At 53.1% G+C, this 15,090-nt stretch overlaps 1 protein-coding gene across 4 annotated transcripts in view; it reads left to right on the top strand.

Annotated features, from left to right (window-relative positions):
- Window positions 1-1,172: 1,172 nt before the first annotated feature.
- GRB10 (growth factor receptor bound protein 10) overlaps window positions 1,173-15,090 on the top strand; it is a 208,663-nt gene continuing 194,745 nt past the window's right edge. Inside the window, exons 1-2 of one of the 4 annotated variants that reach the window (XM_061198299.1) lie at window positions 1,195-1,231; window positions 1,798-1,873. The gene's annotated coding sequence lies outside the window, so the exon portion shown is untranslated. Of the gene's footprint in view, window positions 1,232-1,576; window positions 1,874-1,954; window positions 2,101-15,090 lie in introns of those variants that run through there. The other 3 variants (XM_061198300.1, XM_061198298.1, XM_061198301.1) reach the window with 3 other exon arrangements.

The following is a 15,090-nucleotide window of genomic DNA, read 5'->3' as shown; positions in this document are numbered from 1 at the left end:
CAAGTTCAGAGGGTTAAATAAGAGGATTAATGAAAGTTGGGCACAAAACGCATGCTCAGTAAAGGTAAGCTATTATTGCAGCTGCTTTTATAACATCAAATCCCAGAAAGACATAATTATTATTATCCTATTTGTATTATAATTTTGATTCGGTAGAGAGATTAATAATCATATTAATGACAATGGTTTCCACGAATTCAGTGGTTCCTTCTTACCAGTCGCTTTAAACACCACATTTAACCCCCAGGACATCACTCGGAGGCGGGCTTATTAGCCCATTTCAAAGATAAGGACTTTGAGGCCCGGTGGCATTAAGAAAATATGCAGGGCCTCCCACTCCACCCGCGCTCCGGTGCTGGCACTCAGATGGGGAAACCGTGGCTACGAGAGAGTCTAGGCTCCAGACCCGGCTGGAGGCGAGCGGACACTCGAGCCCAGGTTTCCCGGTCCCGGGAGGGACCGCAGCCCACGGCACAGCCCGTGCAGCCACCTCTCCTCCGTCCTGTCCTCTCGCCGCGCCCGGGACAGAGGATCGAGGCCGCACAGTTCCTTCTTGAGTTTCAAAGAATTCGCTTGCAAATTGCCTTCCAGGACAGGTCCGATGTGTGTTTTGCGGACGCCCCAGCCTGGGTGGTCGGGGTCCCGCGTCCGGGGGTCCCGGGGGCGGGACGAGGCGTCCCGGCGCCCCCGCCCGGCTGCGGGTCCCCAGCTCCCCGCGCCGGCCCCCGGCAGCAGCAGCGGCCTCCGGGAGCTCCGGCCCCGCGCCCCCCGCGCCCCGCCCTGCGCCCAGGCCGCGGCCCCGCCCGCGCTGGCGCCCCCGAGCGGTCCGGGCGGCGGCGGCGGCGGGAGGAGGAGCAGGAAAAGCGACCGGGGGAGGAGGCGGAGGCGGCGGAGGCGGAGGCGGAGGCGGAGGCGGCGGCGGCGGCGGCGGAGGCGGCGGCGGCGGCGGCGGCGGCGGGCGGGGCCGGGCGGGTTTAAAGCCCATCGAGGGGGTGGGGAGGCCGGGAGGAGGCAGGGAGGGACGCGAGCGGCGCGCCGCGGTGGGCTGGGCGCTCGGAGGCCGCGGAGCCCCGCGCGGAGCCCAAAGTTTGCGCGCGGTCCCCGGGCGGCGGCGCGCGGGGGCCGGGACCGCCCTGCGCGCCGCCCTCGCCCCGCGGGACCCGCGCCGCCCCGGCCGCGCCGAGGGTCGCGGGCGGCCAGGCGGAGGCGGCCGGGAGCGGCGCCGCGGCAGGTACGGAGTTGGGCGGCGAGCGCGGCGCCAAGTTACTTTGTGGCCGGCCGGCGGGCGGGCGGCAGTCCCGGCGTCATTGTCTGCGCGCGGGCCGCCCGGGCCGGGGACGCCGGGCGCCGCGGGGGCGCGGCGGGCGGAAGGGCGTCGCCTCGGGCCGGGGGCTGCGGCGCGCGAGGGCGGGGACCCGGCGCGGCGCGCGGCGTCGGCGACCCCGGGGAGCCGGGGAGCCCGGGCGGCGCCCGCTGGAGCCCTCCTGTCCGACGCCGGCGGCTCGCGGGCCGGGCCGGACCGGGGCGGGGGTGGGGGCCGCGTCGCCCGGCGGTCAGGGCCAAGGCCGCGCTCCCGGGCCGCCCGGAGAGTGGGCGCCGCGCGCCCCTGCAGCCCCCGGTGCGCCCGCGCCCGGGCGGTGGGGCCAGACCCTCCCGAGCCGGAGTGCGCCCGGGCCTGGGATCTTTCCCTCTGGTTCTGCCGGTGACCCCGCTGCCCGGGCCTAACCCCAAGTCGAGGGCGCGCGGGTTAGCGGCCCGCCAGCCGGGGAAATGTGATAAGAGCCGTGCCGTTCACAGAAGGCAGTTTCTGATGCAACTCTCGGCCTCTGCGATCTCCTCTCCCCACGCCTGCCTGGCGACGGCCCTCGAGCATGTGCGTTATGGAAATGAGGGTATTCTCCACTTCTTATTGTGTTCGTCTTGTCTTGGGGTTGGAAAAAACGCCAACTTTCTGTCGTTTGCATTGACGAGGCGGTGGGTCACGTAGGGGAGCCACAGGTGACTTGGCTCGGGCCCGGACCTTTTCGGCTGCTTTCTTGCAAACGTTGTCCCCAGCTTCATTCAAGAGATGCGAAGAAAAGACCCAAACAAGTAGCGCTCGTGAGTAAACACGCGTTATTGCACAACTTTCTCTTTGCTGCTGTTTACGAGGCCAGGCCCAGGACACTTTGTTTCTGAAAATGCTGATTCAGCCGTTTGGAGCCCCCGAGTTTCAGAAATGGTGCTCTCTCTAACGTTTCGCTGAGTTTTACTAAGAACACATGTTGTTAGCACGGCAACAGGCGTTGACTGGGGTTTACAGCACCAAGCTGGACGGTTTTCACAAGAGTTGACCTAGAGTTCCCTTCGTTCTTTCCAGGAGGAAAAATGGATAGGATCTAGGTTTCTGTAGCAAAAGAAATTCTGACTTCTGGCGATGGTGGTGTCTTTTACGGTAGTATTTTATTAGGGAAAAAGCTCTGAAACCAAAGTGTTTCCAGGAATGATGGTAGATGACTGCGTTTTTCGGTTAAAAATCAGAACTCTAGGATTACTGCATATAATATTTGAGTTTTATTGAGGACCCTTGAAAGAGAAGGACCACACAGGCCAATCCCAGGATTACAGGGAGAGAATTTGAGGACAGAGAGAGTCACACACCCAGCAAGCTGCTTGCGTAATTGAGAACTGTAGCGGGGGATACTTCTGTAGCATTTCACGGTTTACGAGACACGTTCAAAGCCTAATTGCTTTTAATCCTCTACAGCCTCCTGCTACCCATTTTACAGGCATGGAAACTGAGGCTCATGAGATTAATTGGCATGCCCAGGGTCACGGGGCCAGCAAGTGCCAGAGTTATCACCAGAGCCTAAGCTTTGGGGTTTTTTTTTTTTTTTTTTTAAGCTCCGTTAGGTTCATCCTTCTGTACAGGTGCATCTGCCTCTAAAAGAGAAACGGCCCTTCCCTGTGCCGGTCACACACCCGGAGAACCAGGAGGCTCTGTTACCATTCCTGGGGCTCCCAGCCTTCCAGATTTTTGCCCTATCACCAGGCTATTATCAGTGCCTTCTTTTGTCCACTCACTTTTTGTGCTTAAATCCACATTTAGTTTGGGAGGAAACTTTGATACCCACGAACTAATGAGTCTGAAACAGTAGTTTTGTTTATTGTAATTAAAATCATGTTTTAATAAAAGCTGTGTCCCCCTAAAGTCATGTATTGCGTATTGCCCATGGTCTGCACTGCTTTGGGGGCAGCATTGGACTGGGCAAAATGCCTTTCATTGTGGTCCAGGAACGCGGAGCTGGGCATGTTCATGCCAGCTACTCGTCCAGGGCTTGTAGGGTGGTAGCTGCCAGGATCGGAACCTGGGGCAGCTCTGGCCCAGTTACAGTGACCATCTCTGTGGCCACTGACCCTCAAACGGGAGAGGGGAGCAAAGCCAGACTATAAGAGCTGTTCCCGAACTTTTGATTTGGATGATGAGGCTGGTCTAAGACTTTACAACGTATAGAAACCAGACTCCTGCTTGAACAGAGATATCTACCGTGCCTTCACTTTCATCTGACAGCTTTAGAAACTCTAGGTTGGTATATTTGATAAAACCTAATGCTTTCAAGGCGACATAATTTAAGAAACTTATTTCCTTGGAGTTCTGTCCAACTCTTAACCACAGGGGAAGAGGACCATGCACAGCGGTTGGCTGGTCTGCCTCTCAGAACTGTGAGACTGACCTCAGGGAATTCTGTCCTGCTTCATGGGGAGAAGCGTGTGCGTTTGCAGCTCGGGGGGTGATCCCTGTGTCTGTTTCTCAGGCCGTTAAACCAAGGTGGAATCGTGTGGGCCCATAAGGAGAAAACATTTGCTATGCCTTTCTTTTAAGTAATCAGTCATATGTTCAGAATTTAACTAAAACTTTTCCTGCCAGTTGAGAATTTATTTCACCTGTCTTACTTTTTGCTTAACTGTGGATGTATGGGAGATTATGGAAGACGTTAGGGCAGTCAAGCGACTTGGTTGGCAAGGCTTGGCAAACTGGTGCTTTGGGGATCTGGGAACCTCCTACAAGGCTTGTGTGCTAACTTTAGTGTTTATAATTGATCACACCCATTCAGGCGCTGGCTGGTGTTTACTTTGTGTTAGCGTTTTATGGCACATTTCTGGGGAGCTGTTCCCCCACCTTCTCCGTCCAGCGTCCGTGCTCCTGGCGATCATGGGTCTTCTTAACTGTAAGGAGATGAAAGCAGGTGAAGCTTAAAATCGCCAGGCTGCTGGATTTTCTTTAATAATGTAAGGCATGGTATGACTGTTTTTTGAGATGGCAACAAGGAAAGCCACGTCCCAGAGTTATCAAAAATCCTCCCAGAGGTAGAAGTGAGTGCTTGTGACTTTCCCCTTTGGGGATATACCAACGCCAAAAAGCTATCCCTTTCTGCTCGTGTAGTGGGAGAGGTGGGCTTGAGAATGAGAGAAGCCTTGCTTGCCCAAGTGCTCTTTTGTCCATGTGTGAAAGGGATGGGTGTTGAGGTGGAAATAACTTCTCTGCCCCTTAAGTCATAGTCTTGCTTTAGAATCCCTGCCCGGAATGCATGGGATGAAGTTGGTGGGTAATGACCACCAATGGGTGCCACTGGGAAAACTAGGATATTGTTCCTGTTTTTCCACCATTGAATGTACATATGGATTGGGGGGAGATTAGAAGACTGTTTTGATTGTCACAAATTGCGGTGCCTGAAAACATTCTTGAAGCTGATTGTCTTTTAAAAAAAAAAAAAAAAAGACATCTTGCTCCCTTTTGCTTTGCCTGGGTAGAGCCCTGGTTCTTCCATTTAGTAGCTGGGTGAGCGGGTTAACTAAGCTTATTGGTAAAATGAGAGTCACGGGGGTGCTGGCCTGTGGGGAGGGTGGGGTGCCTTGGCATGCGGCACGCGTGAGGGCTCGGAGACACTGCCTCTGCGACACCGAGCCTGTCTTAGAACAGCTCGTTGGCTTGGCTATGCTGCTTCCTGTGAATTTGCAAGGTCGGGAGACTCTGCTTTTTTTGTATTTTTGTCTCTGCACCCGTTAGCTGTACAAAACCTTGTGGCACCGACTGAAACTGGCTTTGAGCACCAGTCACTGTGAGCGAGGAGCCTCTCGTGGCCTCTGAGTAGCCGACGGTTTGAACTGCCCACGGGTAGGATGCTATGAGCAGAGGTGGACAGTGGGATGGAGACCTCGCCTGGCCGCAGACCACGGGGAAGAGCAGGCGTCAAACACTGGTTCTTTGTGACCAGGAGCAAGAGATGGGCAGCGGCTGAGATGCACGGGCTCGGACCGCCTGTGGCGCTGGGCGTCTGCATGGAGACCGCTGGGTGCAGGCACGTGGGGACACACGGTGTCTGTCTTCAGGACCCCGGGGTCTGGAGTCTGCAGAGATGCTTAGCCCAGCTGGGACTGAAATGCACGTGGACTGCCGGTCCCGACGGGCTGACTTTGCCCCAGGGAGCAGCTCCTGCACCCTGTCCGAGGGCTGTGTGCTGGGCAGCCCTGCCTCTCCCTGAAGTCGGTCTGGGTTTTCGGGCCAGGTCAATGGGCCCGGGCCCCAGCAGCTGCAATCTCGCCTAGTAATGTGGGCTCAAAAAGCACTTGGCACAGAAAGAGGTTGCTGTGTTTTGTCCGTCTTCACTGTGTTACTGTCACCACAACTAAAAGCAAGGTGGGCAGCTGGGACCCTCCATTGTCCTTGCACTGCCCCTGGAACTGCCCGGTGGCCCCCTGTCCAGCCCTGTCTGTGAGCTCTCCGGTGTCTCACTCTGCAAGAGAGAACCCAGGGGGCACCTAAAGACCCCTGTCAGGTGGGCGCCAACAGGGAGGGGCCTTCAGCTAGCCTGGGTCACACTTGAGATGCTTCTCAGAGGAGAGAGACACTGCGTACTCACTTCTCCAGCCAGTTGGGCCTTTGGTTTCCTTATTGGTTTTTTTTGGAAACTTTCATCCCTGGGAGTGTCTTCTTCCAACCTTTTATGAGTTGCAAACATCCTTTAATCTAAAGACTTTTATTATGCCCCATATCTGATAGTAATCTTAGAGTTCCTTGCTCCAAGAAACTCATTGTGACCAAAAAGCTACTATGAACTGAGGGACGTTTAAATTCAGGAGTTTGTACGGTAGCATCATGCATGTGGGAGGTCTCCCCTGGCCTAAGGGTGATGCCTGCACTAGATCCGGGACACCGCTTAGGAATCTTCCCGTGGGCTGGGAGGTTGAGCTGGGTGATGTCCTGGTTGGACCAGCACAGTCTGTGAGTGTGCTACCCAAGAGCCTCCAAGTTGCCTTTTCTGGAATGCCGCTGTGCTCCTCTGAAGAACTGTGTAGATCTCATGGCGACCCCTCCAGGATGTTTCTAGATAAAGGAGTGCATGAGACCTTCATGGCATCTCCCTAGTGGAGGAAGGGGGGTAAGGCAGGACAGCTCCTTGCTCCCTAGTTGGGCCATTCCTTAACTGCAGGCATGTCCTGGCCCTTCTCCCCAGCGCGGGGCCTGCAGGGCCACGGTGGACACAGCCAGCCTCTGTCGTGTCCTGCTGTCCCCAGGTAGGGCCCCGTCTTCTGCTTTCCTGGCCTTCCCAAACAAGTTCTGTCCATTTGAAGGGTCACTGGCTTTCTAATCCCTCAACACCCAGGGCATACTTGAAATTTAGTTTTTTTAATCAGTGATAAAGGTACATAGTTTAAAGACTCAATTCCCCAGAAGTAAGCAGGCTTATCAGCCGACCTTTTCTGTATTCACCTCCATGTTTCTAAGCAGATGTCTGTGTAATGTATTGTAGTTCCTTGCTGCCTTCCTTGCTCCCTCTGCACCCTCCCAGACCCCGGCTTCCCGTAGGATTCTTTGACTTCCCTGCTTAGAAGGTGAGGAGGCCGACCTCTGTCCCATCATCCTGACCTGTACTTCCTGTCTCCCATTGTCTCTATGGTGAGATTGGCTGGACCCGGCACGCAGTGCTGACGCCATGGCAACAGCCCTAAACACTGCTGGTGGAGCCAGGTAGTGTGCTGTGATCACTTTCTCTGTCTTGCAGGGCGTCTTGCTTTCTTCTGGAGTTGTATTTGCATTTGCTTAGTAGTTTAGGTACTTATCACTCTTGACCCCCACTTCCACTCCAAGCTGACACAGGTGTGCAAATATTCTCTCAGACACCGTAGGTATCCAGCCAGTTGTGTCTTTGGGAAGCAGCCTCTTGTGTGCCTTTCGTCCCCAGGTGCCTGGCTGCCCTCCAGGCTCCCTGCTCAGCTTTATCCTGGCCTCTTCCTTCTCCATCATCCTGAGCAGGCCCTTTGTTCTTTTCTTGGCTCTCATGATTCCTCTTTCCTGGTTTCTTCCCACAATTTGATGGAGACCATTCCATAATAGCTTCCAAAAGAGAGGTGCATGCAAATTTTTTGAGACCTTGCGTGTCTGAAAATGTCCTTATTGTACTCTTCACTCTTCAGTGTTTTTTCTTTTTCCTTCTTTTTTTTTCATGTCTGGAAGCTTGTAGGATTTTCTCTTTGTGCCTTTATTCAGAAATCCCTTGTAGATGTGCCTGGTTGGGTGTCTATGTCTATCGTGCAGGGTACATCAAGAGCCCCTTCAAGCTGGAAACTCAGATCCTTGGGGCTGGGACCTGTTTTTGAATTAATTCTTTCATTTCTTTTTTTTCCATCTTCCTCTTCTTTCTTTCTAGAATTGCTTTTATATGGGTGTTAGCTGCCCGGACTGGTTCTCTGATTACCTTTTGTCTCCTATCTGAATCTGTTGAGTTCTGCTAGGTTGTGGAGTATATCATCTAGACTTTTTAACCTTTTTACTGGATTTTAAATTTCTGTTTTCATTTTTAATTTCTAAGGACCTCTTTATTTCTTTTTTGATTATTATTTTTATGTAGACTTTATTTTTTGGAGCCGTTTTAGATCTACTGCAAAACTGAGCAGAAAATAGAGAGATTTTGACCCCCCACTGTCAACATCCTCCAGCACAGTGGGACGTCTGGTGCAGTCAGTGAGCCTGCAGCACAGCATCGTTACCCTGAATGATTATTCTTCTTTTAATGGCACAATATTCTGATTTCATAGATGCGTTATTTTTTTAAACCTCTTTCTGGATATATTAGTTACCTTTTTTTTTTTTCTTTTTCTTTTTCTTACATAGTTTCTTCTCTCCAATTTTTACATTATTTATTTTCCTGCACATTTGGGTCTGGCGTACCCAGAAAGCAGAGCCTATGGCAGGCAAGAACTTGCGGGTGTGTTTTATGTTTTATTTGGACGTGCAGGGCTAGGGAGGCAGCGGTGAGGGAAGGGGGGGCCCTGGGGCTGGTCTCCAGGCGGCTGCCTGGGCAACTGAGAGGAGCCCATGGTCCATATTGTGATTCCCCAGACGGTCCTGGGGGCGGCAGGGGGGAGGGGAAGAGCTTCCAGTTGGTGCCCATTCCCTCCATGGAGGCCTGGGCGCGAGCCTGCAGGTGCTGGGTGCAGGCCACGTGGGCAGGCCGTCCCAGGCCTTGGGGCTTGTCGCGCCTGAGCCCCGGTGGTCGCCCCAGCAGTGGCCAGACAGAGACCCAGACAGGTGAGGCTGATGGGGTGGTGTCTGACCCATTGCGCTTGTCCCTCATCTTTTGGGCTCAAGGCTTTGCTTAGATGTCGGGGCCCTGCTGTGCCGTCCACGTTCAAAGGCGTCCCTGGGAGGCTGATGGTGGGCCTCGGGGTACGGCTGTCTGGTTTGCCCCATTGTGTGGGGAGTCCTCGGTGCTCCAGTCTTGAGTCTTTTCTCCTCAGAAGGGGCCAGACTGTCTGAAGAAGCCTTTTTTCATCCCCACGATCTGGGCCTGGGAGCCCTGGAGCCGTCAGCCATCCCATCAGAATCCGCAGCACTGACCCCCTGTGCTCAGTGTGGTACCGGAGGCCACAGCCCTGTCGCTGCTTCAGGAGAGAAACCCACCTGCTGGTGGTGAGAGCGGGGCACTCGAGGGGTCCAGCCGAGCCTTGGACTTTCTGTGAATCCTCTTGCTTCCTTGCTCCTGACACTTGGGCCTTGTCGTGAGTGGGGCTCCATCTCCTCTTCTGGCTTGGCGTTCAGCGCACGCCATCCAGCCTTTATACCTTTTAAAAGATTCCCTTTGGAGGCCCTCTGTTCCCAGCCCAGAGGCTGCAGGGTGCGTGGGATCATGCCAAGGAGCTCACGTCCAGGTTGAGAGCAGCGGGGTGGGGGAGGCCGGCACACCTAAGCCACCTCCTCGAGGAGCAGCAGACAGGCCTTAGGTCTGGATCCCGAAGGAAAGCTGCGTCTCCCCTGCCAGTGACTGGCTCTGGGACCGTGGGAGAGTTAATCTCTGAGCACCGTGATTTCCTCTGGATTCTCAGGGTTGCATCCTGTGCCTCGGTTCCCTCTGCAGCATCTCCACCTCCCGGAGAGGCCAGGCCGGGCTTGTGGCCTTGCACTTGGGGTTGGATGCCCTGCTCTCAGCTGCTCTCAGAACTGGCCTCCACAGCTTTCATTTGATTGACTTTAAAATATGAAAATAATGTGGGCCTGCTCACCGTGGAGCCCCTCCTCTGGCCACTTTGTCCTGGGAGCTGCACATTGGTGGCTTCTCTGTGCGTCTGAACACGGCACCTCGATGCCACTGCCCGCTCCCCAGTCCCCATACCTGTGAACGTGGTTCAGCATCCAAGTTTACTGTTCTAAGTGCCGTCCCAGCCCTTCCCGCCACACACTTCAGGAGGGAGGACTGTGGTATCCTTGCTAGCTCGGTCGCCTTGGGCAAGTCACTTACTCCAAGCCTTCTGTTTTCCTTCGTTTGTTTCAGGGTTGTGTCCACATTTGTATATCTATAGTTGTATGTGTGTAATGAATTTAAAGTGACTAGCACAGCGCCTGCTGCACGTGCAGTGCTGGTATTTCCTTTGCATTGTTGTAAATGGAGCCCCGCTTTCTGCATGACATCCAATAGCTTTGCACTTGTGGCTTTAAGAAATAGCCTTTCCCTTCCTTGCTGTTCTTGCTCTGACATTTTGGGGAGGGCTATGAGAGGATCCTGACCCTGGAAAACCAGAACTGGCTGGCCTTGGTGGTCACGCAACCCCCCTCCCCCAGGTGAGGGGAGCGAGTGGAGGTGCCCAGTCACATGTCGGACTGATGTTGGGTCTGAGATTCCCCCCACCTGGGGCTCTGCATCGTTTCACGGGTGGGTCAGGAGGATTTTGGCATCTGACAGTGGCCAGTGTGTCCTTCTCCATCAGGGTGGAGGTAGCCCGAGGGGGTGTGCGTGGGATAACGGAGGGAGGAAGGGGTTCTTTGGGATTGCCTTGAGAACCAGACATCCAGGGGATGCGGGGCCTTGGGGCATGACCTTGTCACATGGAGTTTGGTCCTGGGATTCCTGTAGTGCACCTCGCCCAGGCTGTGCTCTGCCCCTTCCTTAAAAGTGCCGTCCCCTTGAAGTGGAGGAGTGTGGTCCTGGGACGGGGTCCGGGGTTCCGCCACAGGGTCCTGTGTGCACATGATGGGGTGAGTCCTATCGGGCACATTTGGGAGGCAGGGTGGCACCCACTCTTGCGGGATTGTCTTCCACCCTTCTCCGCGTTAGAGCACATTAGGCTGTGTCTAGGGGTGCTCGGGACCCCAGGATCCGTGTTTCTATTCTGAAGCCTCCTGATTGGGGCGGAGCCGCGCGGACCCTGGTCGCTCTCCTGCCCTGCGCACTGCGCCCTACTCCTTGGTACCCGAGCCCTGGCTGCGGGAGCGCAGCGACCCCGTGCGGCGGCTCCGGCACAACCTGTAGCGGGCAGGCAGCAGGATGCGCCGGAGTCCAGCCCACGGTGGGCTCTGTTCTGGTCCACGCCCCGGCCGGGAGGGGCCAGCCCGGGGTCACCTGCACAGGCCCTGGCGGTCAGCGGCGCACCGTCCTCGCTGCGCCTTTTGGTGGCGGAGGGTCTCCTAGGGGCGCGCGTTCTCGGAAGCGCGACTCCTGGACCGGTCGAAGGCCGTGCCACCGCCGGAATCCAGGATCCCACGGCCTCTGTGGACGTTAGCCAGGGGACGGTGTTATGTAACCATTTGTAATCTTCATTGTTTAATGTGTAACAAGTAGTAACTGCACCCAGATAAGCCCGTCCACTATCTCTTAGCCGAGTGGAGGGCAGTGGGTGTGGGAACCAGCTGGGGAAACGAACAGATGGGGCTTCTGGGAGAACGCGACTTTTTTCTCTGCTGAAAATGGAATGCCAAGGCCTGGCTGGACTTTTTTTTTTTAAACATCTTTGTTGAAGTATAATTGCTTTACAATCGTGTGTTAGTTTCTGCTTTATAACAGTGAATCAGCTATACATATACATATCTTTTCCCTCTTGCGCCTCCCTCCCACCCTCCCTATCCCACCCCTCTAGGTGGACACAAAACACGGAGCTGATCTCCCTGTGCTATGCGGCTGCTTCTCACTAGCTATCTGTTTTACATTTGGTAGTGTATATATGTCCATGCCTGGCTGGACTTCTGTTTAACCTCGATGGCATGTGTAATCTGGCATCAAAGCCTCGGATAAACACATCTGGTCATGTTGCATCTTTGCTCGTGAGCCTATGCTCTCATTGGGGGACACCTCTTGGACCATTAAGGTCAAGTGAGGCAGATGTTGGGGAGATCCCACCCTCTTGATGGGGTCCAACTAATTGCTCCAAACACAGGTGGGACTTCCTTGCCCGCCCACTTCAGAAAACAATCAGATCACCTGTTAACACGTGGATTGTCCCTTTGATCAGCTGCCATTTGTCGGTTGGTGGCAGGAGTCCCTGCCAGGGTGTTGATAGAGGTCTCAATGGAGGCACCGCGCACAGCGCACAGGTAGCTATTGTCCTGCTGTCTGTACTGCCAAAGGTCTCCCTCCCAGTGAGTGAGCAGGAAGTGGGCACCTTCGCTCTTTGGTCTCTGTAAGGATGAAAGGCCACCAGCGACTGATCAGGGATTTTGATGATGCCCCAAAGTGCTGAGCTTCAGGTCCAGTTAGAAGTGGCCCCGGGGACCAGGCACTGCCTTGACCTGGTGCATATCTCTGCTCCTGGGCCTTCAGTGGCATTTGCGAGGCTGTCCCTGTGTGCAGTGGAAGCAGGTCACGACCCCTCTTTAGCTGGGACCCGCGAGTTCCGTGTGTTGGGTAGGGATGGTGGCTCATGGGGATTTTGCTCTCCTCTGGTACTCCAGAGCATCGGGTGGCGAAGACCCACAGAAGAACACTTACTTAAAATTTGGGGTACTCGGCAACCGTACGCTGAGGTGCGGTCTCCTTGTGGGGTGGGGCGGGCGTCAGGGTGAAGCAGGGACCACGGGTACTGCCCTGGAGGGTTGAGCAGGATGTGTACTCGCTGCTGAAAAATGCACTCCATAGAATTAATGGTCCTTCCACTGTCTGTTCATTTTCATTGGGGGTTCGAGGAATTCCTGAATGGAATCTCCTTGGCTGCGTCTGCGAGCTGGCTTCTGAGTGCGGTGCTGGTGGCACCTTGGCTGTTGGTCTGTTTGTTAATCACATGTGGCCCCTGTGGCCATGCAGGACCCAGTGGTGGGTCCGTGCTCAGGTTGGGGAAGGGTTTTGAAGACTGCTGCAGATGGCTGAGGACCTGCTCCATCCGTCCTTGGACAGGTGCTGGAGGAGCCTGTCTGCCTCCTTCGTCTGGGCCCGCCCCACTTAGCCTGAAAGCAGGGCCTCCTCTGGAGGAAGGGGGACCGCAGCAGAGGGATGGCGTGGGTTCACCCAGCAACAAAGAAGTGATATAAATAAGCTTCAAGGATATATTGTACAGCGCAGGGAATATAGCCAATATTCTATAGTAAGTATAAGTGGAGAATAATCTATAAAAATTTTGAATCACTGTGTTGTACACCTGAAACTAATAAAATATGGTAAATCAAGTATACCTCAATTTAAAAAAAAAAAGTGATGTGTGTTTTGCACTTATTTTCCTGGAGGGCACTGGCAAATTTCTGTATGGACACAGGTTAAATATTAACAGTGTCTGAAAACAGCGCTTCTTAAACTTCAATATACCCATGAATCTCCTAGGGATGCTGTTAAATGCAGGTTCCAGCTCAGTGAGATGGGTGGGGCCTGACCTCCCACATCTCTGGCTCCCAGGCCATACACCTGCTGCTGGTCAGGGCGTTGTTCTGTGTACTAAAGTCGATGCATTTCCTCTCCCTTTATTATCTTCAGTGTCTTTTTCTCTAGAAATTCTCTGAAAAGGACACTTTACCTTCCTTGTAAGAGCTGTTATTACTGATGCTATTACTTTAGTCTGAGAATTTTGCTGAGAATTTTTAGTGATTAGCCGTACGTTGTTATATGTGGCATTCTGTTTTGTTTTATTTTGTTCCCTTTTTAAAATTAATTTAAAAAATTTTAATATAATTTATAAAGGTTACACTCCATTTACAATTATTACAAAGTATTGGCTATGTTCCCCATGTTGTACAATACATCCTTAAGCCTATCTTACACCCAGTAGGTTGTACCTCCCCCTCTCCCCACCCCTGTATTGCCCCTCTTTCCCCCACAGGTAGCCACTAGTTTGTTCTCTGTATCTGTGAGTCTTCTTCTTTTGTTATATTCCCTAGTTTGTTGTATTTGTTAGATTCCACAGATAAGTGATATCAAACAGTGTTTGTCTTTCTCTGTCTGACTCATTTCACTTAGCATAATACCCTCCAAGTCCACCTATGTTGCTGCAAATGCCATTATATCCTTTTTTATGGCTGAGTAGTATTCCACTTATATGTGGCATTTGTAAATGTGTCCATACTTTATTCCATTTATAGATATGGGCACCGAGTCCTGCTTTGACATTTACTTGGGTTGCCGTGGGTTTTATTCAGTGGTTTCTCTTCTGTTTATGATGAGAGAGAACTTTGAGAAAGGTTTGCAGCCTTTTGGATCTTAAATGGTCTAGAAGCCCTGCCTGCTTTCATTTTAAGAATGTAGCATTTGTGGCCCCATTGTGGCCTCACTGCTGTTGAGGCCCTGCTTAGCCCCTTTACATCTCAGCATCAGGTGAAAACCCCGGGTGACCTCAAGTGGTGGAGAGAGACAAGTCCTGTGTCCCTAGGAGGCTCCCTCCCTATCCGTCTTCTGTCAGCCTGAGCTTTGCCCTCTGCTGGATCCTGGGGCCAGGTGGTCTTTCCCATTAGGGGAGGTGGCCTTACAGCAGCTTTGGTCTTAACTTGCATCTGTGAGCCTGTGTTCTCTGTGTCAGGCTCCACTCTGCAGTGTCACCTCTTCTTCTACCTTTTGAAAAATTCTGCCACCAACATCCTTCCTTCGATAATGGGCCCTTGGGAAATTTTGTGTTCTTGCCCCCTAGTTGGTCAACACGTGCATTGAAGGACCCCGTGGGGGCTTTGGACCTCGCTGCTTTGTCATCTTTTATCAAGCATCGTGGTGATGTTGAACAGCTTAGTGTTTCTTGAAGGTTAATACGTGCCACAAGAGCTAATATTCATGGCCAAACAGCCAGACTCTTTTCCGCAGGGGCTGCACCATTCTGCATTCTCATCAGCTGTGCACAAGTGTTTCAATTTCTCCCAAATCCACACTAATACTTGGTAATTTCCAATTTTTCTTTGTCTTTTTCCTTTCTTCCTTCCTTCCTCCCTCCCTCCCTCCCTCCCTCCCCTCTCTCTTTTTCTTCCTTCCTTCCTTCCTTCCTTCTTTTCTTCTTTCTTCCCTCCCTCTCTCCCTCCCTCCCTCCCTCCCTCCCTTTCTTCCTTCCTTCCTTCCTTCCTTCCTTCCTTCCTTCCTTCCTTCCTTCCCTCCTTCCTTCTAATAGCTGTCCTAATAGGTATGGAGCGGTATCTCACTGTGGTCTTGATTTTCTTCTTCAGTTGTAGGCACTCTTCATCTATCCTGGATATTAATCCCCTATCAGATATATGACTTGTAACTATTTTGTCCCTTTCTGTGGGTTATCTTTTCACTCTCTTGTCTTATAGTACATAAAAGTTTGTAATTTTGATGAGGTTCAATTTGTCTATTTTTTTAATTAATTATTTTTGGAGTATAGTTGATTTACAATGTTGTGTTAGTTTCTGCTGTACAGCAA

This window comes from Eubalaena glacialis, chromosome 8 (assembly GCF_028564815.1).
Source record: "Eubalaena glacialis isolate mEubGla1 chromosome 8, mEubGla1.1.hap2.+ XY, whole genome shotgun sequence".
Taxonomy (NCBI): Eukaryota; Metazoa; Chordata; class Mammalia; order Artiodactyla; family Balaenidae; genus Eubalaena; species Eubalaena glacialis.
This window is presented reverse-complemented; position numbering and strand designations above follow the sequence as displayed.